Source organism: Zonotrichia albicollis, chromosome 2 (assembly GCF_047830755.1).
Source record: "Zonotrichia albicollis isolate bZonAlb1 chromosome 2, bZonAlb1.hap1, whole genome shotgun sequence".
NCBI lineage: Eukaryota > Metazoa > Chordata > Aves > Passeriformes > Passerellidae > Zonotrichia > Zonotrichia albicollis.
Genome location: NC_133820.1, coordinates 104,460,277 through 104,483,764, shown reverse-complemented (window position 1 = coordinate 104,483,764; position 23,488 = coordinate 104,460,277). Strand labels below are relative to the sequence as shown.

At 46.5% G+C, this 23,488-nt stretch overlaps 2 long non-coding RNA genes across 4 annotated transcripts in view; one reads left to right on the top strand and one right to left on the bottom strand.

Annotated features, from left to right (window-relative positions):
* Positions 1–23,488, top strand: part of LOC141728262 (uncharacterized) — an 89,918-nt gene that overhangs the window by 12,961 nt on the left and 53,469 nt on the right. For 2 of the 3 annotated variants that reach the window (XR_012579139.1, XR_012579138.1), the window contains exon 2: positions 15,482–19,466. This is a non-coding gene — a long non-coding RNA (uncharacterized LOC141728262). Of the gene's footprint in view, positions 1–15,481; positions 19,500–23,488 lie in introns of those variants that run through there. The other variant, XR_012579137.1, reaches the window with a different exon arrangement.
* On the bottom strand, positions 4–15,338 carry LOC113459400 (uncharacterized). Its single transcript, XR_003380576.2, has 3 exons — positions 14,514–15,338; positions 5,171–5,320; positions 4–5,071 (listed from the first exon to the last, which is right to left on the bottom strand). It is a non-coding gene; the product is annotated as an uncharacterized LOC113459400 (long non-coding RNA).

Sequence of the window (23,488 nt, the reverse complement as noted above, 5' to 3'; positions counted from 1 at the left end):
AAAAAACCAAAAAAGAAAACCTTCACAAAAAAAAACCAAAACAAACAAAAGAAAAAGAAAACAAAAAAGCCGAGCAACCAAAAATAAAACAAAACAAAAAAAAAAATCTCCACGAAATACCAAAAAACTACCTACCCATCCTACCCCCACTGAGACACCATCGGGGTGTCAAGAACTTTTTTGCTGTTCGTGGTCTGTTGGTTGGTTTGGCAGCTCGGTTTAATTTGAGTTAAACTTACGTTTGGGTATTTAAACAAAACAACTTTCCTAGGCAGATGAGTTGGGGTTAGGTACAGTAACGTAATTATATCTTCGGGCTTTTTGCTATGAGAGTTATCTATAAGAGAATAATTGAATATGCAAAACTAAGAATAGGTTTAAGCGATTTATGGTTTAAGTACATTACATCTAAAATTGTATGAAATGTTCCTCCTATAGCATGATTGACAGAGCTATTAAAACCACGTATGTGGAAGAATTAAAGCAAAAAGTCATCTCGTTTTCAGTGAAAGGAAGGAAAATCCAGGGAGTAAGGCGAATGGGAGCGGGGCCGAGGTGCCCTCTCGGCTGCGGGTGGAGCGTGGGGAGCTTGGGGTCACGGCCCCCCGGCCAGAGCCCACGCCGCGGTCCCGCTCTCCTGTGCCCCGGCAGGGGACGGCGGCACAGGGGCCAGGAGGACAGGAGGCACTCAGAGATAACAGGTTTGATCCGCTCCAAACTTCCAGCCAAACCCCAAACTTGGCCTGAACTCCGCAGCTCTTTCCCCAACGGTTCTGCTGTTTTAAAAAACATTTTCCCCCCTCCTTGCACTGCACCGTGCGTGGTTCAGTGAGCTCGTAGGAGTGGCGTCGGGCCCCGGGGAAAAGCCGTTCCCTCCAGTTCCACTCCCCCGCGCCCTCAACCGGAGTCACATCGCAACGAGCCCCGGGGGAGAGCATCGCTGGGACGGCTCCGAGCCTCTGCGAGCCACGGAGCGCGGGAGGAGGGCACACGAAATTGTCCAGGAAGATAAAAAGTGGGACGATTCCAGAAATCAGAGCCAAGGCGCCCGTAGGGCCACAGCGGGACAAGAAGCTGCGCGAAATGCTCCCTGGTAGGGCGGGGTGGGGGATGGGGAGGACCCTCCCTCCCAGCTGCGCCACATGCAGGCGACATCAGGCCGGGTCACCTGAACGTCTGACGTGGTTACAGCATTTTATTATTACGTGTAAACTGCCACGGAAGGAAAAAAAAATCTATAAAAGAAAAAAAGCACCGCAGCATCGCACAGACACGTTCCCCGGCCGAAAACCAAACCAAAAGGCTGATCTAAGCATTGTTGTAAAGTAAAACGGAGCTAAAAGACGCGAACTGGCAGGTGTCTGTGGGTTTGATGGGTTATCTGGACGGGATGCTCTCCCGGGCCTGGCGCCGACGCTCTCCCACGCCCCACGATTTCCCCGCCTTTCCCGGGCACTCACCGACTCCCCCGAGCCCTTTTGTGCCCCTCCCTCCCCCTTCCCGCGCACTTTCTGCCAGCTCGCCCCAGTAATCTCCAGATCTCCCCTTCCCTCCTACACTCAGCATTACTTGGGGAGCGCCGGGACGGGGCCGTCCCGTGGGGGCGGACAGCATCCCTGTGTCCGTGTGTCCATGTGTCCATGTGTCCCTGTGTCCGTGTGCCCCTGTGTCCGTGTGTCCGTGTCAGTGTGCAGAGGGCTGATCTTGCAGGGAGGGCCCTCCTTGCTCCCAGAGTCGGAGCAGTGGGTCTGGGGGGGTGGATGTTGTTCGTGGGTTGCGAGTGGGTCTCTGCGAGCCGCGGCCCCGGGCAGAGAGGCTGCAGATGAATGATGCAGGAGGAAAACGGGGGTGGCAGGAGGGGAGAGGGGTGAGGGAAAGGGAGGGAGAGCGTGGGGAGGAGGAGGGGGAGAGGTGTTTGGAGAGCGAGGGATTAGCGAGGAGAGTCCTGACCCCGAGATCAACGGCCAGTCAAACCCGTTTACAATCACCGGCGGAAAACCGACGGCTCCCGCTGCAAGCCAGCGGCCGGCCGGCCAGCCAGCGGGCCCAGACCCCCCCTTGGAGCGAACGGGGTCTGTGGGGGAGGGCCCGGCCCTGCCGAGGGAGAAGGGAGACGCCACAGTCGGGAAGGATGGAGAGGAGCGGTGCCAGTGGGAGGCCGGAAGGCTGCCCGGGGGCGGTGCGGGGAAGGCTGCGGGGCGCCCCATCTCCCGACCGCAGCCCTCGAGTCCTTCATGGACGAGTAGGGCAAGAAGGGAATGAGGGAGAGTTCCAGGCGTGAGGGGCGGGGCAGGTCGAGATATCTGGGCAAAACAAGCGCATTGCTGTCAGCGGGAAAGGCCGCTCTTGAACTCCGCACGGGACCCTCCCGGGCTGGGCGGCACCAAAGCCCGGCTCCAGTCATGCGTGAACCGGCGGGCGGGCGCCCTCCCGGACCGCGAGCCATCTGCTACCGGGGGAGGGGACGGCCCTGGGCGGGGGACAGGGCCCCCGATGGCCGCCGAGCGGGGCCAGCTCTGGGCGCCCCGGCTGCCGGTGCGCGCCCCGCGGGGAAGCGGCGCCGCCGCTCCGCCGTGCCGCGAACAGCCCACGCACACAGACACAGCACGGGGCGGGCCGAGACACCAGCTATCTTCCTTATTTTGGTGGGGGGGGTGGGGTGGGGTGGTGGAGAGTGAAGCAAGCTGTCCCTCCACCTCACGGCATTTTGGCTCCTCCTCTACCAGAAAACTCAGCACCCCAAAAAGCGAGGTGGTTCGGCGCTACCCCACGAGCAGCACGGAGCGTCTCTGTGCACATCGTCCGAACCGAAGGGGATCTGAAGCCAACGGGCCTGGACCGGTTCGGAGCCATCCCTTGTGAAAGCGCAGAGTGAAACCCCAGGCACCTGCGGCCACGCGTGTTCCCGCTCTGCAAAACGCGGCGCCGTCGCGCCCCGCTGCCCCTCCGTGCCCCCAGCGCCTAGGCACTCCCGCAGCTCCGCAGAGCGCTGGCGCCCCGGACAGCCAGGCTGGGACAGGAGGGGACCGGCCAAGACCAAGGGGCTCTCCCTCTGAGGTTAGGCATGGATGCTGCTCTCCGTGGGGAAACTGAAGTCTGAGGCAGGAGGTTTCACACGGCCGAGGCGGAGAGGAGTCAGACAGCCAAGCTTGGCTGAAAAGTCACTTCTGAAGAGGCAAGGCCAAAAGAAAGAGGAGGCAAAACAGAAAACGAGGCAGGACATGGTCTTGCAGAGCTCCGAGCCGGGCAGCTGGTGCGAACCGAGTATCTGCAGCCAGGGGCGTGAGGGAGCGGCGGGAGCCGACCCGGTGCTCGGGGGTAGGAGGGATAACAGATTGTGGGTGCGGAGAGGACAGGGCCTTGCCTGCCTGCTGGCTCCAGCCCCGCCGTGCCTCTGCTCAATAGTGTCAGGAAAAACTGGAACACTAGGGCGGCCCCGAGCAGCGGGACAGCTGGCAGAGGAACTGGGGAACCTGGTGTGCAGGTACAGATGTAACTGGAGGCTTTCTTTAGAGGCTGAAGCGAAAGCCCATTGACTTTTGCATGCACTGAACCACTCTGCTGTTGGAGGAAACTTTGCAAAAGTAAAGATTAACAAACTAAATTTTTGAGGATCTTTGGTGTAACAGCAGTGTGATATATGGAGCCCACTCCTGTAGCTGCATGGCCAAAATGCTAGCAGGAAACCTGGAAGTCCTTCCCAGTCTTTATGTCTAAAACCAGGACATACCTGGAGATGCCTCTGTAGGGTAGGCTAGAGATTGGTAGCTGACTGAGGTGAACCACACCGCGGTATGTGCCTTCAAAAAGTCTGGAAGTTTTAAAGTGAAAATCCCATCCCTTAACATGTCCGGAGCTTGTGGTGAATGAGGGGCAGCCCCCAAGGTAAAGCACACTGGTCCCTGGCTTTGGGGTGGAAGCAGTGAGGCTTTGTGACAAAGGAAGCGCACCCCACCCCCAATTTACAAAGCCTTGGGTGCCCCCGTGCACTTTCATGCCTATCTCTCCTGGATGGTGTATTTCTCTGGAGGGAGGAGCCTTCAGAAGGGTCTCGTTTCAAGAAAGTCATTCAAATGCTTTAGCACGGCCTGTCAGGACGGGTTTGGGGGTAATATGCTTCATGCTCGGTAAAATCCCATTGTCCACGCTTTCAGCCCGGACACCTCTCATTGATTTGGAGAAGACGTGTGCCACGGTTAGCTGCGGCTCTCAGATAGAGGGACTGTCCCTCAGAAACCTTAAAAAAAATAAAATGAAGGACAATAAAACCGAGGAGAAGCAGGAGAGCATCTGTCCGTGGTCAAACAATTGGGCAAGTGCTAGAGGGTGAGCTGAGATCCGAGTGGGAAAACGCGGCTTTAGCCCGGGGCAGAGCAGCGTGGGCTGAGGAAGTGCGACCGACACCGGGAGGAAGGACCGGAGTCTGCAAAGTGTGCATTTAGGGGAAGAATAGCTTTCACCGGGAGGAGGTGAAATATAGTTTACCAAGGCGTAAAACTCCATAGCAACTAGGAACTAGTGGTGAACAAAGGCACCATACATCCAAGGAGGGGGGTGAAGTTGCAGGAGGGGTGCAGAGGGAGTAGGGAGAAGTTTATTTCCTACCCAAAAATTGTCTCGCACAGATTCCAGAAGGGTTTGTTTTGATGTGATTGTTTTTGTTGGTTTTGGTTTTGGTTTTTTTTTTTTTTTTTTAATCTCTCCAATGCAGAAAAAGTCCATAGGAAGATTGTCCTGCTAAAGCCACTAGTGAGTGGATAGTTCAATCCTAATCAGATTAGAAGAATGAATGGCTGTTCAGTTTTGGAGCTACAAACACAAGTAGCCCAAGGCCAGAAAAGATCTAAAACCCCAAGCAGGGGAGTTCAAAACGAAGTAAGACACGAAAACACAATTCCCACCTGGTGAGGAAAAGTCTGAAACCATCTACAGTGCTTCCGAGTTACATACACCTCAAACGTCGTCTCTCCTTCTTTCCTTGCTCACTGGGAATCTTTATCTTTTGGGAAAGTCTTGAGTAATTCCTTGATCACGTGATCAGATTAACGTTCCGTATTACCTTTTATTTTACCTGTAGGTAGCAGAAGAGAGAAAGAGGGCTTGCTTTTGTTAAGGGCTTGTTTGCTTGGTTTTTTAAATTGTCTGTGCCTTCGTGCATTATCAGTCTTACCTTCCCCCAAATGGCTTTTCAGTCACAGGGCAGGTGAAAGCTTCATGATTTGTCATGGTCCCCCTTCCTCCCCGATGACAGATTGTAGGAAATAATGCAAACCCCAAGATGTTGTGCAGTCGAGTCACTGTGAACACGTGCATTTTCTACCTTGAAGAACCACAAAAAGGAAAACTAAGTGGGAAACGTCTTTTAACATACACAGTTGTAGGTGAGCTCAAGCCTACATGTGTTAGGACAGAGAACGAATAAGGGAAGCATGGAGTTTAGCCTGAAAAAACTCCTCCGCAGTGTTTTGGACAGCCATAAGAGTGAAGAGGGATATGGACATGGATTGCGTTCTCCAAACGGGAAATTTCTGTGCTCTAGTGCCAAATAATTACTGAAGTGTCTTATGGAACAGTCGAGAACGAGATAGTGAGAGTAGAACATGCATTTCTCCATCCAAAAGTGCTTCCTCCGTACTTCTTCCTCTCAGTTTCTAACTTTCTAGCAAGGCTGAGGAAGTTTCTGCTATGCCTCCAACCAAAATGTCCCTTTAGCAGACTAAGTTTGAGAGACAACAAATAATCTCCTATTCGTTTTGTTTTAACTAAGCAGCTGCAGGGAAAAGTTCTGCCTGATTTTCCCGAATATAGCAGCATCTCAGTTTTAGGGGTCACAGACCAAAACTGACTAGATAAGTGGGAAAAGCTGATCATGATGAATGTGCCATCAATCCACATATTTAAGAACAGGAAAGCAATGAAGTGGCATTATTGCATAAAGCATCCTTGCATGACCAAAGGAGCCCAATTCTGTACAATTTGGTAGAAGCGTGCTATGTAGCTTTACTGTCCAGTGGGTAGTTTCAGGTAGATAAACTAGATGTGTCTGTGCATCTCAGACATGTTTTATATATTTCATAATGTCTAAACGATGTGTTCATGTTTTCATGGTTAAGTGTTCCTTATTTAGACGTCTGGATTTATCATCTGTCTTAGGGGAGCCTTAGATGTTCAATAAGAGAAAATACTGCGTTTGAAAGGTAAGCCTATTGTCATGAAAATGGACGAACTCAGAGCCCGTTGTTTAAAACACGGTCTCCCCTCCTCGGGGTATTCTTGTTGATCTCCTTTAACAAGGAGACAGATTAAAAAAGAAAAAATCTGTAATAAAAATTGTGTCTGCTTCACAAATGTATGCAATGACGTCATGTCCTTGGGAGCATCCCATCATAGTTTCCGGAGGTTTGCTGCAGAATGCAGGTCCCTCTCCATGCTTACATGGCTGCACACCAGGTTCAGGTACGGCCGAACCGAGGTGTCTTGTCATATCTGCTAGTTTTATTATAACATCCTCATTGCCTAACAGGAAGAGGACTCGCTACAGGCATGAAATTTGAGTGGAAGTATGAAGAAAATCAGAGCTAAAATTCACAGAGGATCGTGTTTGTCTTTTGTGGTACGCAACATAATAATTTCTAAAAAATGAAAAACGGGCAGAAAAAGTATTACAGAAGCTCAGTTTCTATTCTGTGAAAGAGTTGGACAACATCTGGAACGGAGCTCTTTCCCTCAATGAGCATCAAATAGTAAGCGCAGCCGCAAAACCCTTGAAAGGGAAACTTCTTCGGCATTCCCTCCGCCGGTGCGCACGCCTCGCTCAGCGAGAGCACCAGGCTTGCAGGGATTTCCAGAGTCTCTGGAGACGGCAAACGGAACTCTGAAATGCTGATTTCAACAACACTCTGAGAATTTGCGGTGGAAGACGTCTGCCTTTTCCCTACGAGCAGGGAGAGAGAGATCGTACGGAAAGGAGGGTCGGAGGCAGCTACAGCAGAGCTTCCTGTCGCTCTGCCTCCAGCCAAAAGGGCTGCAGATCTAAACCGGGCTGGATTTTAGCCCGTTGCTGCCAAAATCCCCCCGATTAGACAAGCCAGTTGCCAAAAGTCATTTAATGAAGGCCAGGACCCGCTATCCCTGCACACCCGCCCTCACCCCACCCCGGTAGCCCCGCACCGTTTGTCACAGAAGGCGGAGAGAGCGGCCCCGCTGGCCGGGGGGCACCGGGCGCTGCCCCCGCGCTCCGGCTGAGCGGCTCGGGGCTCCCCGGGCCCGTATTCCCGTGGGCAGCGGCGTTCCCCGTTCCTGCGGGGGCAGGCGGGCTGTGGGACGGCGGGGGACAGCGGGAAGCGGGTGGTGGCAGCCGGGATGCGAGCGGGGAGCCCCAGGTCCCCGGGGAGTGGCTCCGGGCCGGGCTGCGGCGTTGCCGGGGAGATAAACGCCTCCTGTCCCTGCAGAGGGGACGCGGGACAAAGGCTCACCTGACTCGGGAACCCGCGGCCCCCGGGCTGCGAGGGCTGCGCTCTGCCCTCCCCGAGCGGGACAGGTGGGACTGGCCCCGGTGGAATTTAGCGGGGGACCTGGGCATTCCCTGTCCAGAGAGCCCGGGAGCGTCTCATGGGCCAGCACCGACTGCAGGGACAGTCCCAGAGTCGGGCTTGTCCCCGAGCTGTCGCGCTCCACATCCTTGCTCCGCTCCCTATGCCCTTCATTTTTGTCCACTAGTGACCAAATGGCTACTTCTATGACTTTTGTCATAGACTCTTGTCTGCTCGCCTACCTTCCGTCCCTAACGTTGTGTTTCAGGTCATTTTGAGGGAAGTCAGCTACTTATGGGAATTTGAAAAAGCTTGACTGCCCTTAGAAATATTTTTAGGAAACCTGTGAAAATGTTCAGCTTGGTACTGCAGTGTTTTAGCCCCTCCACAAAACACAAAATACGAACCAATTTAAAGGAATACCTGAGAGGGGAGGAGAAATAAATCCACAGTCATTCAGCAGTAAAACAAAAAGTCAGAAAATTTTCTTCTCTGAAACGAGTAGTCACGGAAGAAATGTCTTTTCAGATATCAAAGAAGAGATAGTTTGAAGAGTGTTCCTAATGGAAGGGTCTTTGTATTTTCTGCTCTGACAGCAGGGTTCTGTATTTTGCAGAGTATCCCTGTACCACCAACACAGGAAAAATACCATTCGAGAAGCCAGGAGTGCTGACACACAATTCAAGAGTGAATTTCTTAAAGAAAAGTTTACCTCCACCTGACAATAAGGTGCTAACAGAAACAACATTTAGAATTTTGCCACTGTACAGAATATTTTCTGAACTTGTAAATATAAATAAACTCAACAAATATTATTCTCATTTTGGAATCTTTACAATACAATTACTGCAGACTGCTAAGATCATTCCACTGACCCTCAACCATACTACACAGATACTGCCAAACTGAATTCCCTTACTATTTCTCAGAGCCAACACTTGTTTAAAAGGGGAATGCAGAGTCACTAATTTAAATGTTAGCTTTCGAGAAAAAAATAAAAGAAAAAAGAAATGAGAGAGAAAGGGGAAGCGAGAAAAATGGTGGTAAGCTGTCTTTTAAAATTAAATAAATTTGAGAAGTCTGTAGGAAAATGGCCTAAGGGTGACTAGACTAGTGCTGTCTCTTCTTCAGCCTACAAGTCTTCTGCAGGTTATTTTTCTTCAGCATAAATGTAATTTAATAGCCGAGATGGATATTGTTTCACTTTCAGTTATCTGCTCTATACTCCGGTCTCATTCTACATTAGATGATTACCTTACTGTCCTATATGCACAATTTAAAGGGAATTACCTATTACTTCAATTATTTGTTTCTTATCAACTGATGTTACACTACAAGGATTTGCATTGAAAGGACACAAAGAAAGAGCAAGTCATGGCACATTGCCAAATAAAAGAGTAATGTTCTGGTGAATTTAGCCCAAATAATTTACTGCTATATAAAAGTGGAAAAGTGGAAGGTGAACCCTTTGACCAATAAATCTCTTCTGCATGTGAAACCCTTATCTTGTCCCCTCCAATATATTTCACACTAGGAAGCCATCATCATTGGCTCTGGTTTGTTATTTGTAAACCTTGATCTTCTGCACTCGGTGTCCTAAATATGGATAATTAGCATCAGTTTATCACGCCTCTGCATATTTTCTCTTCTCTCCAAACATGCATGCTTCTATTGGCTGCCATTCTGTCACAGAAGATTATGGAGACAGATTGCAGAGAATGAATGTGCTAAACGAGATTAGGAAGGAATAGAAATAGCAACTTGGCCAATAAATTCCTCGTGAGAGCCTTATCATACAATTACACGTTGACTTGTTTCACACTCTCCCAGCCTCTTAATCCAACGCCCCCACCAAGAATAAAATTTCACTAATTTCTGAATTACTGCATATCCTCATGACTTGTCACTGAGAATGGTTGGAAGGAGCAACACGGTCGAAAATAGCACATCAAACTTCCAAAAAGAAAAGAAACTTTACAGACAGAAAGAGATGTGGCTTTAAACCGCTTGTGGCCGCGTGTAGAAGTTTTTGTGCAGCAGCAGTTCCAAGGGTCAGGACCTCAACATCAAGACATCGTCCTCTGTGCTTTTGCTACCTAACTCTTTACATTAGAGGTTACCTTATCCTTAGAGTGACTTGGGAGCCAGAGGGTTGATGCTGCTAAACTATTCATCCACTGTGCAAGAGACTGTCCAATGAGCCCTACAAACTCGTCAGAAAGCAATGGCAAAAACACCTACTGCTGTTATCAGTTTCTGGGACATTCCTGAAAATTGCAGTAATTTAGAAGACGCCAAAAGCATGAGCAGCAAAGCGAGACAGAATCCTGCTGAACTCACAAGAAACATCTACCAGCTCTAGTGGAGCTAGTTCTGCCCCTTCTGCCACGGCTATTTTAATGTGGATGACAAGAAAACATGATTTCCACGACTTGATTCAGAGGCATGGTTAAAATCTTCAGGAGACATCATCTCTGGAAATGTTGGAAGTCTCCATTTCCCCCCTTATGCTAGCCCAAGAGGAGGGCTTGCAAAAAATATTAATGTTGTCATAATGTTGTTTTCATTGTTTTAGATACATGTAGAAGAGGAAGGACATAAATGGAATTAAAAGTCCCAAGACCAGAAGACAAAGCCTTGCTCGACTGGTCTATACTCATAGACTTGATGTCACAGTGCACTTATCTTGCACTTTTAGATTTAAGAACATTTCACAGCATTTATTACAGTGTCAGAACTTGCTTTAGAAAGGGATGGGTTTCTATAACTCGAGCAATTTTTTCCCCTAATAAATGTGAATCTTCAACCCCATACAGAGCTCGGATAAAAGGTGTCATGAAGTTGTGCTACGTATTCCCGGGTTGTTTAGCGTCGCTCCTGCCTGTGAAATTAGATGGTGGGAGTAGGAGTGAAGGAATACATTTTGCAAGTGTTAAGGATGTTAAAAATGAAGGGATTGCCTCAAGTGGGACCTTTCCTGAATGCTTTTCCCCAGTAGGGAAGTGATCAGGGCTGCAGTGGAGAATCTCCTCTTCCCCAAGGGTGGCCCCATGGGGTGGCTGTGAGCCTTGGGCATGGCAAACCCATCGTGAGAGTGCCCCAGAGCCTTGGTCCTCTTGAGTTATTCTGGAGTGGGTTTAGTGATGGTGGGCTTGGTGATTTTTTTTTTTTAACCGGCTCGTTATTTCCTTTTGCTCTCCTCCGGAGTTTTGTTTGGTACTAAACCCCTCCAGATGGAAAACCAGACTGCAGATGAGAGTCACGCTCATGCAGAGTCTCAAAACCACACGGGTGCAGAAAAGACTGAGACGAGAATAGCGTGACCCTGTGGGATAGCAAAACAGCCTGCTACCTGTTTGCTGCCATGAGATCTTCTGCGGTCACATAAAATGTTAATAATTCTCCCTATCTCCTTTTTAATGTTATAGCCATAGGCTTGCATACATATTCATATGCATGTATATCGATACACACACACATACAGACACACACACACACATATATATATACACATTTATATATGTGTGTGTGTATATATATATATATATGTACACACATCAGCCGAATGAATTGGTTAGCATCGGGCAGAGAGGCGTTTGCCATTAATCTGGGAACAAACTGCTAACCTCGGTGACTGGTATTTTAGCTTTTCTTTTCTGGCTTCTCTCAGTGTGGGGAGAGCAGTAAAGCTTGTGTGGACTGATTGTGAGGGGCTCTGCTGGAATTTGGCAGGCCAGGGGCTTGGAGAGAAGCCCCATGCTGACTCCTATTCAGCGGGCCAGTTTTCTGCGAGCTTTGGAAGTTTCACTCAGCCGTGCACTCAATGGCTTCACAAAGCTGATTACAAGCTTCAGCGCATTCCTGAAGGAGCCAAAAGCGACGCAGGTGCAAACGAGCCGAGGGAGCCCCTTATCCCGGTGACAGAATGGGACAAGCTGGGAAAGGCTTGGACCACACAAATCCAAGGCTCACCAGGCAGCAGCAAGCCTGCCTTGGGAACCGGGGATCATTATCCGCTCCATTCAGCGGGGACCCAGCGGCGGCAGCGGCACGTCCCAGGGCTGGGGACGGGCTTTCCGTCCCGGGTGGGAGCAGAGCCCTTTCACCTGGCGTCCCCTCTCCTCTCCCTTCGCCCCTGCCGCGGGCACGAACCCGAGACGCCCCTGCTCCCCCGAAATGATTTGTATCCCAGCATCTGTTGGGCTTCAGCCTGCCGCCTGAAGCACCTTGCTGTTTTCTCCCCCGTTGCCCCATGCCACACGAAAAGCCTCCCTCCTGCTCCTCTCCCCTTCCCCAGATGAACATGGGGCTAAGGGTATGTCTGGAAGCCCAGCACAGAAAACGCACTGATCCGAAATGGCAGGTTTCCTCCCAGCTGAAGTTCTCTAACAAACACCCTATTTTGAAGACTGCCTTTAATTCCAGAGAGAAGCCAGCCGGGAGTGCACCCTCCTCCCCTCCCAATTACTCGAGCCACCCGATTCCCACAGAAACCTCCCGCAATACAAACGCCTGGTGAATGCTTTCTGACTCGGTGAAAGCAGCCCACGGTCCCTGCCCTTCCTGCCTCCCCAGCGAGCGAGGGGGTGGCGAGGAGTCGAGGGGGGTCTTGGTGCCGGAGAGGGTGAAGCGTGATTACTTTTAATTAGGGGTTCTCGGAAGGAGTTCCTCTCGCCTCCGCTCCCTCGCCCCCTTTCCTCGCTCTCAGCCCTTCCCCTCCAGCTGAGAGAAGAAGCTGCACTTTACTTCCCTGAAAAATTAATTACGGCCCTTCCCCGCTATCAATTACGGAAGAATCAGCCTTTCCTAGGGAGAGGAGAAATAATCAAAAGGCTTTTCAGTCTTGCTGGGGGGGGGACGACCTCGGACCGCCGAGCACATAATGCGGCAAGGGGCTGCCGCGCTTCTGGCCGCTGGTTTCATATGCAAATGGCGAGCTGCCTCCAAGTTATCATTATGGTTTTATTTTTTTTTTCCCTTAATGTTATTATTGTGTCGGGGTTTTAATAGCCACATGCTCTACCCTTCCCTTTCAGCGAGGTTTCCTTGGCGATCAGCCACGCCGCTTCTTCCCCGGGCGCACTGCCCCCGCCCCAGCGCCTGCCCCACGTCCATGTTAATTTCGCCCTATGGAAATGAAAGCGGCCGGGCCGGGCAGCTGATATTAAAGCGATCCCCCGGCCCCGGGGCTCGCCCTCCCCGCTCCGCTCCGCGCCCGGCCGTGCCTCCCTCGGCAGGAGCGCGGCGTGCCGGTGCCGCGGCCCCCCCGGCCGGCCCGCCGCCCCTTTCATGCCGGGAGATGCTGGGCAGGCAGCGGTGCGTTTGCTTGTGCGGAGCACACCGCCTGCAAGCGGTTGCCTTGGCAGAAAGGTGCAGCTTTCTGATGTTCTTTTGTCTGATAACTAATTCAAGTTAATGCGATCTTTATGTAAAGCTAACAGCGGATAATTGTCTATTTTCTCGCCAACAATCTCCATCACAATCACTTATCTGGAAACCTGCGGTTGTATTAATCGTTATATTCCCCGAGATAAGCGTCTCTCGAATTATCAGTAAACACTGGAGGGAAATTAAACAAACTCCAGAGCCACTTAAGTTTCCTCTGCAGCTTTTAGCCACCTTCTCGGGAGGAGGGGAAGCGGGGACCACGGCATCCCTCAAACCAACCTGGGACCGGAACACAACATGAAAGGGGGGTGTGTAAAACAGGGAAGAAGGGCCTGAAATTTTGGATAATTGTGAAGAGCCGAGTCCCGCTGAAGGCGGCTTCCCTTTGAGGTGCCGTGCTGCAGTCAGACACGCACCTTACGCCCCGCTCGTCGGGCGGCGGCCGGTCCTTAGCGGCCCCTGGGACCTTGTTGGCAATTCTTGTAAATCATGTAATTAAGTGTATTAGTCTCTGCAGGGGAAAGACGAGCAGCTAGGAGAGAATACACCCAGAGATTAAGCAGGAGTCGCATCAGTCTTTAGGTCTGAAACACGAGGAGAAGAGAGTTCTGCTGCCTTCCGAGAATCACCGTATTAGCACAATTATTGGCAATATTTATGCTAGAGAGTGAGCTGAACCCCAGGAGGGTAACAGAGAGTGCGAGAGAGCGAAACTACTGTGGGAATATGTTTTACTGCTCAGATCCCATCAGTTCCGTTAGGTGTAAAGAAATTATAGCAAATTGTGCTGGAAACCCCTCCAGGGAAAACATACTTGTACGACAAAGATTTTGTCTTTTTGAGATGAAGTCAAAACATCGGTGTCAAATGAAACTCATTTTAGGGGCGCTACTGTGTGTGTGTGTGTTTACTTGAGAACCTGAGTATGGGGGGGGAAAGAAAAAAAAAAAAGCGAAAAAGCAGCAGAAACCGTGACATTTCAGTGGTGAATCTGTGCCAGCAGAGATTTTGCAACTTGTTGGGGAAGAGCGAGGCGTCCCGCAGCCTGCGCTCGGTGCCCGCCCGCAGCCCGGGCTGGGGCCGCCGTCCCGTCGCAGGGCTGGCAGCGCTCGCCTTCTGCCCCAGGGCTTTCCACCTCGAAAGCGCTTCATGAGCCTTAACTGAGCAATCCTAAACTAAACTCGCCTCTATGGTGAGCTTTATTTATATTCGACTTAAGATTTTTTTTTTTTTTGTAAGCAAACTTTTATTCACGAAGGTTTCCAGTGGCATGGCTCGCGTCCTAGCCTGACGAAGGTGAGATCTGGGATGGAAAAGACAAAAAAAAAAAAAAGAGCAAACTACCCGACTAAAAAAACAAAACAGAAAAAAAAAAATTTCCCCCAACACAACCAAACACAAACAAATCAAAACACCTCAGCGAAACACACAAACCTCTTATTACTTATTTGTGTGTCATGACGGCGCAGTTCCAAATTTGATCGTTTTCTTGAAAAAAAATTAACTGCTTAAATTCTTGAATTATTTCACTTGAGCTTAAAGTTCCCAGCCTTTTCTTATGGCATTTGAGAATCATCCCACTTCATCTCTCACCTGAATCTTGTCATCTGTGCCATCTTGAAGTGATCTGTGAACAATGCTGGTCCCTTGGACAGCCCAAGCTGGTCAATCAGGCAGAACAGACTATGCAAATGGAATGGAAAGGCGAAGCGATGAAGAACAGTGGCCCCCATTGTCTTGGGCATTTCAAAGCGAAGCCCAGCTGCAGCAGGCGTTGCTGTCTCGGACCCTTGGTTGCTACTCTAATGTCATCATTGCAAAACATCACATTTTGAAAACACTACAGTCTGAATGCATGATCAGCCCTCCACAAAGATTTCACTTCGCCGTGACATCTTTCGAAGTCACCAAAAAAAAAAAAAAAATCGTGTGGAGGAAAAAAAGCAAAAAAGTACCACCACAACTGGGGACTGGGATCCCAGCCACGCTGGCCGCTCCCATCCCGCAATCCCGCTCCCTCCACTCCCAACTGCGGTGCAGCTGACGCCTTTTGCAACCTTTTGGTGAACGCCTCGCCTTTCGTGTTGCTTTTAGCGTCGAATGGGGTGATGATTTAAGTTGCATTTAACTTATTTTCTGTCGGGTCTCTTTCAGGCACTCTAATGAGCTAACGCCGGGGAAACGTCGCTGTGAGCGGGCAGTGAAGTATTTATTCACAATCGCTTCCAAAACTTCAGATACTCGCGGCTTTAAAAGAGTCAGGCAATGTCTTTGCGAGTGATTAAACCAGCAGCTAAGCTGGGTATTTATGGGTCCGTTAGGAGTTTTTGTGAATACTCTGCTTCTCAATACACTCATGCAGTTGCCGCTCCTGAGTATTGCTGCCAGCCCTGCTCCAGCTTCGCCTCCCGGCGCTGGTCACAAAGTTAACTTTGCCATGAGAAACGAACTTTCAGTTCAGTAAAGCTGAGGGCTGTCAGATGATTAATGTGCATTTTCAAGAGACTAAATCATTGCCCGTGTTTCACTTATTGTTCCTTTTCATTTTCTTTTGTCTGTAGGTGACATTTGTGATCACCATGTGGTGAGCAGAGGAAACTCCCCTCTCTTCCACCCTCATGTCAGGAGCCTGTGCTCAGGGAGCAAAAGTCTGTGCCATCGATATCTAAAAATGCTGAGGGTTGTGTTTCCCCTTCCCAATCTCTTATCTCGAAGGAGTCAGTGAATCCAAAGCTGCTTTTCCAAGGATAGTTTTACTCCAGTGAGCCTACAGAGATGGATCCTGCCCAGCGCCTGACACTGCCCACGGCACAGACACAGCGGTCACACGTGAGAGTGGTCACCCTTCAGTGCCGACTGTTCAGTGCTCATGCAGGAGCAGAGAAGAAAGTTTCATTGGTCTGAGAGAGCTGGGCTAAGAAACTCCTAAATGCATTCTTTGCAGGACCAAGAATAATTCAGTTCTTCTTTCCTACCCCTTAAACTGGCTCTTTCCCTTTGGCTTGGTTAGTGCATTCTGTAGCAACATCACATAAATTACAAAGGAAGAAAAGGATGGAATTATTTAAAACTAAATAATTATTCACTGTGATTTGTTTGGCTTCCCAAAATTAAAGCTGCCCTTTTCAGAATGCAGTGGTGGATAAGAAGAAAAAGATGAGAGTAACAAAACCAAAGAGAGATGGAAGTGAATGGGGAAAATAACCTAATGTGCAGGTAACGTTTCATCTTCTGGCTTTCCCCTCACCAGAGAGAGTTTCCCAAGGATAACTACTATGTTAAAAGAAGGCCTGTTTTCAACTACATCAGTCCTGTGGTCAAATGAGTAATGCAAGAATTCAGACTGCTATCTGCCTCATACAAATATTTCAGTAGAGATGGTATGCACTGTAAGCACCCTTCTCTGCCAGGTATTTGTTCACTTAGCACCTCAAAACTTTTCATCTTAGAAAACTGGGTCCCCCAAAACCTATATTCTAGGAAGTGTTGGACTTGCTTCAGGTCTGGATAAGTCACTCACTGACCTGAATGCAGAAACCCCCCCCACCAGAGGAAAAGCAATGTTTTGCAGCCGGTGCCTAGACAGAGGACAGCAGGGGCCAAATGCCCTGTTCCTGTTAGTGGTGCATCTTCATCCGGCTCTCTGCTGAAGCTCTTCCAGAAAGATCTTGTAAAGGAGGAACTCCAAAGAGGAGCAGCTTCTGGTCACGCCTTCCATGTAGGTGCTGCCATGGGGCTATGTGGAGGTGTGGCCATCACAATTCCCAGCTGATGGTGAGATGATTGATGTCCTCAGGGTGCAGACCAAGGGTGGGAAACAGGGGCCCACAAGATCATGTCAACACTCCGGGCTCAGACATGCCCTTCTCTACAAGAGCCCTGTTCTAATCTCATGCTGCCAGCTGGACCTTACCCCTTCTCAGCAGCCAGGGTATCAGCCCAAAGGTGGGTTACCCACCTCCACTCAGGCTTTTTGTCCCTTCATGGAACCAAGCCAGCTCCCATCACTCCAGCTTAATGACCTTGGCTCTGCCGGGAGGGAAGTGGCCCCAGCTCTGCCCTTCAGGCAGGGTGCTCAGATAAGCAGGGACAAACTCCTTTCCCAGTGGCCCAGCACTGGGCAGGGGAACTAATTGGAAACAAGATCAGCTCCTCCTTGAGAAGCTGAACTTTGCTTTTCTCTCACAGCTGGAACTTCTGCCCCATCCATGTACCAGCCCCAGTCCTGGTACATTCAGCCACAGAGATCTCTGCTCGTGCACCGACTGTATTTTTTCATGTCTATTATCATCCTGCCCAGTGTAATGCTACCTGGCACACACACACACTGGGGGGAGAAAACCATGTGTTCAGCAAATGGAGCATACAGAGTTTAGGTTTGGCTTTGTCTTACTTTTCTTATTCCAGTTTCAGTATAAAACTATGTATAAAAGATAGCCAAGTAGCAAGGGGCGAGGGGGAAGGGGAAGAGAGGTATTGCCACACCTGGGAGGTGGCCTGGAAGTCTAAAACAGGACATTACAACACACCACAACAGCCAAGCAACTCTCTGTCATGAAAAATGATCAAAACTCCGAGTTATGACATTAAAAATTACTGGAGAGCAGAGATGCTGAGATACAAGTTCTTCTTTTCCTCCTTCTGTTTCATTTCACCTCATGGTCAGATAAGGAACAGAATTATTTTAAAATGTTTGCATTAACTATTTTTATTCAGGATTTGTTCTAGCCTTTCAAAGAATTATTTTTCTGTAAGACATGTGTGAGTGATCTATAACTAATCGCACTCCTCCAAAGCTGTAGAGAACTACAAGACATCCTGCAGTCCTCAAACTTTTACTGTTTTTATTGCCACAATAAAAATTGATGCAAAATACCTCTTCAAAATAGTATAAATACCCGCATAGAGTATTTTCAGTAAGACAGCACCTATTGCATTGCCACCTTAATTCAAAGAGAGTTTTGTAACAAAGTTGTACGATCAAAGCATATGTCTTCCCTGATAATTCATGAGCTGTAAGATTATCAGTTGAGTTGCCCATGGAAAAAGTACTACACCATGTATTGTATTACTTGATTAATTTTCTTTCAAATTTTACTTTAATTTTAACTTTGGCTAATTACTGCATTGTGATCTAAGTCAGCAATCTCAAATTAGCTATCAAGGTAACTTTTGAAGAAACTCTACAAATGCATGATAATGATGAAATTTAAGTTCCTGTCAGTTATTCTGTAATGTCTCCACCATGGAAAAGCAAACCTTCAGGCATTTTAATTCTATTTGCATATATAGCATTGTGGTTTTCCTACTTAATTTTTCAGAGTAGAATTCTGAACTATAAAAACAACACTAAAAACCTGTTTGGGGTATTTATTTATTTTATTTTCCTAAATTGAATTATAGCTTTAATGAAAATGTGAAAGGAAATAGTTTTGGGGAGCAAATTGTCTGCTACTCAGATTTCTTTGGAAAAGCAACTTGTTTTGCAGGTACTGATGCAGACTGATAGAATTGTCCTCTGATTCTACTAAAATAGAGAAACACATTTCAGTGCAATTGATATCTATAGATTGAACTTGATTCTGGTCTCACATTTGCTTAAAATTCCAAATATCTTTTGCTCCAGCCTTGATCCAACCCTGAGTGATGTCACTGTATAATGACTTCTATAGGCTCTGGTTCAAGGGCTTTTACACCACTGTGCCTCTTGCCACTAGGCTGAGAAAGGTTATTTTTGCTACATCATTCTTTTCCTGTGAGACCTGATTAACTTGGAAAGAATTAGAAATGCTTGAACAGAGATGCTCAAGGTTACTTTTTATGGCAATACTTTTAACTTTTAATATTTCTTACAAATAAATGTAATTTGATAGCAACACAAATATTTGCATTTTCTGGTATATTTCCAGTCTTTTAATTTTTTTTGTGAATCTCAATTTTACTTGTATACATTCATTGCCTTATTTCTAGCAACACAGCATTGAAATTTTAATGTAAATAACAGGTGAAAAAAGACTCTATTACAAAATACAATGTATGACAAATTCATTGAAACAAGCAAAAAATTTAAATAACAGTTATTCAATAAATGTCAGGAAAACAATCTCATATCTTCAAGGCTGATCAAGGCTTCTGTGTAACTTAGAAGAAAGTGAAGAAGGAGGACTTTTTATGCAGTAATAAACAGAGCTTGTTCCTGTTCTTAAGCACATAAATAGAAATTCAGAAAGTCTTACCAAAGAGGGTCATGAACAGCGACAACTAAAAACTCAGATCCCTTTCTGTTTTGTACTGCAACATGTACAGGGGGAAAAGAAATGATTGTATTTTTTTGGTGATGACTCAGATTAGGTTGTATTAAACTTAGCTTTGACTCTGAGAGCTTCAAATAAGCGAGAACTTTGCTGCTCACTGTTAAATGTTGCTTTACTTACAGACTGGTAGAGTTCCTTTTAAGTATCTCCAGAAAAAGAGGTACAAGAGAGAAATCAAAGTGGAAAAAGCAGTCAGAATGCTACAAACATAATGCAGAATCCTTTTGTGTTGGTAAGCATCAATAGTCAATAAAGCAAACTTGAATCTACCCATCATTTTTCTTCATCCTGTATGCACTGAACAGGCTAAATTATAAAAAAAATCTTGTCATAAATGACCCTAGTTTTCAGAATTTATGATGTTTGCATAAATATTATGAAATTGAATATCCAGGATCAATGTAGCTTGGTTAACAATTTTTAATCTATATAACTTTGTCAGTGATTAGACAGTGGCAGAAAGATCTTTCAATGTGTTGGAACTATCTTTCGCCACTTAGATGGACTGAAATGGCTGAGCAGGCTTGCTTCATTAAACTCCATCTGGGAAGAAAACCTGTGGGGAAGGAAACCCCATGGTGATTAATCATCCATCTAGTTTACCCTATTAGTGTTAGGTCATCATAAATGGTGGGTAAGAAAAACAATGTTTCTTTTCAGAGGTAAGTGCTTCTAAAATGTTACAGAATTTAAATGCTAGGAGGTGTTTCCCAGCTCGCCTACCTTCATCAACAACTTTAGCCCTTGATATCCTTATTTATTCCTCCAACTCTCCTGAAGTGGCCTTTGAAATGCACAAGAGTGGATTTATCATAAACTTCACTACTGCAGCTCCACTGTGGTTGTTCTGATCATTTCAGGACAAACACGACAGTTTAAACTAATGACTGAACATCTATTGTGTTACTGCTGTTTCCTGGTTATCTGGTTATTATTTATTTCCTGCTTGTTCTATTGTTTCTTGCCTCATGAAGACTCCTGTTTGCTCTGATAAAATTCCTTACAACATGGCAGCAACACCAAGGGTTGGGTAAAAGGGCTCCTCTGAACGATAACACAAAGAGCATATAAAGAATCCATCACAGCAGTCAGTAGTATAATGTAATTTATTTTCAGTAGACATTCTCTTGCCTACTGGATTAGTCACTTTGTTAATGAGCAAATGACCCATAACTCACAGCAGTGGGAACTTTATGTGCAGGTCTTGCCTTTACCAGAGCAGATGAACTACAGTCACTTGATATCATGGCTCCTTCCAATCTTTCTTGTGCATTCCATACATTGTGGGAGTTTCAGGTGGGTGAAAAATGCAGGACCCAGTGGTAAAACAGACTTATATGGGATTTATATTTTGTATTGTACTAGAAAGCATTAATAAAAGGTGCCTCTTGCATCTAGAACTCACCAAGATCCCATAAACAGACAATGAACCAGTTTTAAAAAGTGAGCTTTGTACGTGCTAATACATTCAAGATGCTATTTTCTGCCACTATATACTAGGCATCTTTGGAATTTATTGTCCAGATTTCACTTCAGCATGACTTTAAAGAGAATTCATCAGGTCATTCTCTGTATGAATGCAGCTTGTCTCACTGTGCTAGGAGAAGTTGACACTGTGAAATCTAAAAAATTCAGAGTTTGTTAGTAAAAGGAGAGCTTACAGTTCCAGTAGAATCTAAGAGCTTGAGAGATTTTGCTTTTAAATGTATTTTTACCCATTTCTTAATTTCATATATAGAAAACATATGTTTACAGAGCCCTGTGACATCCCTTAAAAGGAAAGGAAGAAGCTGAGATTCATAGACAGCTGGGGTCAAAAACAAACTATGGAAGTCAGAGGGTCTGCAAAAACTTACTAAGTTTTATTAGTAAATTATACACATGGCCCGGAAATCGATATGTAAATCCCCTATCCTACTGCATAAACACACAGTGGTTCATTTTGCATAATGGGTAGGGTCAAAGAAAAGAGAGGGGGATTAAACAGAAAGATGGAGAGAAAGAAGGGAAGAAAGGAAGGAAAGAAAGATCACAAGTCCTGGCTCCAGCTCTGATCCAGCTGATGGCTTGCCCAGGCTCCTGAGGGGATGCTGCCCAGGCTTAACAGGGCCACCTTTTTACAGACAGGTTTTCCCAACCTGGAGCTAAGTTTCTCACTTTTGACACAAATTAGTTGTCATGGGCATTTCATTCTGCTAGACCTTTCTGAAAATGGGTAAGAGGACTTTGGGGTCTTTTGGCCTTGTTCCTCCCTTACTGGGCTGGCCTTTGGTCAACAGGCCATGCCTGCTTCTCAACCTCATTCTTGCCCTTGCTTGTTGTGCTTTTCTACAGGAGCCAGAACAAGGGTGTTTGTTCCAGAAAAGTGCTGCCCTGCCTTCATATTTCTCTAGCCACATCCTTCTCACAGACTGTTCTTATCAAAAATCCTTGGTTGGCTCCATAGCTATCCAGCAGTCAGTGTTTGAGACATACACATTGGCCCCTTACCTTCTGGGCTTTTATAGAACCAGAAATTTAGGCTCATGGCTCTATTAAAAACTCAGATTTCAGAACCACATTAAATCAAAAGTATGTAACATACAAAATTTTAAGTTAGTGGGTTACCCTATCTGATCAGGGAAGTAGAAATGGAGGCATCTGGTAAAAAAATGATGAGAAGATTTCTATACCCGGTATTATTTTTAGCATATAAAAGTAAATTCTAGTACTCAGCTTGTTCATTTTTAAAACATTTAAACTAAATTATTTGCTACAGACAAAATAACTTTTAGCTTTGATGATAGGGCTAAATTTCTTCTTCTGAAATGCTCAAGTTTATCCCTGACTTTATACCTGAGAGATCACAGAAAATTTATCTGCCTGACACAATAAACCCCATGGTAATTAGAAGGATTCTAAGCCTTTATAAATATTCTAAACCTTTACCCATTTACACATGAGGCCAGAAAAAAATGTTTCTGTTTTCACAAATCCTCAGTAAGACCTTGGACCAACTCCCACTGAAGTCAATTACACTGTTTTCTGTAGATCTGAAATCAGGATGTACCTGCAATTCCCTTCTCTTGCTCTGCATCAGTGACAGTTTTGCACAAAACCTTGGACAAAATGTTGCCAGCGGCTCTCTGGATGGAATTTAACTGAACAGCAAAATGGAATGATTGGCCCACTGCTGTGTTTTGCATTACATTTTATTGATGTAGCAAATATTATAGGTGTTAGGTCTATGAATACCTCTGATCTTTCCTGAATTAATTCTGCTTTCAAATCAAAAGCCTGTGTTTAAAATGAAGTATACTCTGGAAACATGTTTTATTTGGAGAATTTTCAAGGATGAAAAATTCACCACAACTTTCAGTAGACAATTTCAGTGGTTAATTGCCATCACCACTGACCATTTTGATCTTTCTTTAAGCAAAAATTTGTCTATCTGGAACTTCCAGGTACAGTGTAACATGAATACCTTTTCCTGATAGACTGAAGAGTCCTCTACAGCCATCCCTTTACTCCCATACAGACACTACATAGCCAAGTCATCTGTTAACATGGGCTTTAATATGATTTATCTAGGCTGAATACTTTCCCTTTCTTCTACATACTCTGCCAATAATGCTTTCCAGTCTTTTAACCATGCTACTTGTTCTCCTCTGAAATCTTTCCTCTAGGTTCATAGCCAGATGTTTTCGAGCAGCTGTGCAGAATTAGGACCATTTTAAACCCAGAGCAGTGGCTCCTGTTAAGTTCTTGTTAGAATTATATTAGTCATGAAGTCTTTAGAAATGGCTAGCAATGACTGTAAAAAACAAAGAAAGTGGCACATCAGCTGTTACTTCAGGGCTAGAGCTTTAGGTACAGGGCATTAACAGGAAAATAAGAGGCGTTCGTGCCTTCAGCACTTACAGCATCAACCTCCTCATTGGGGTTTCTAAATAGAGATGTAGTAGCCTGAAAAGAGGTGCCATTTCAAAATCTAAAACCCTTCTCATTTCATTTATTTTCAAGTGTGCTTTAATATCCTGAAATTTTCTGTCTTGCTTTGAGTGAGGGCACTGTTCTCCCTCTTTCTCTTGGAAGGTTGCCTAGGGTTTATGTCCACTGCCAAGATCACTGCAGCAGCATGGCTGGAGGATTGATGCTGTGCAGAGAAATGGTGCACTAAAGTTTGCAAAGCACTTTGCTTGGGGGTAAAAAGAACACATTAAAATTAATGGAGTTTGCATTCTCTTTGAGTAATTATACTGTTATAATTCATAC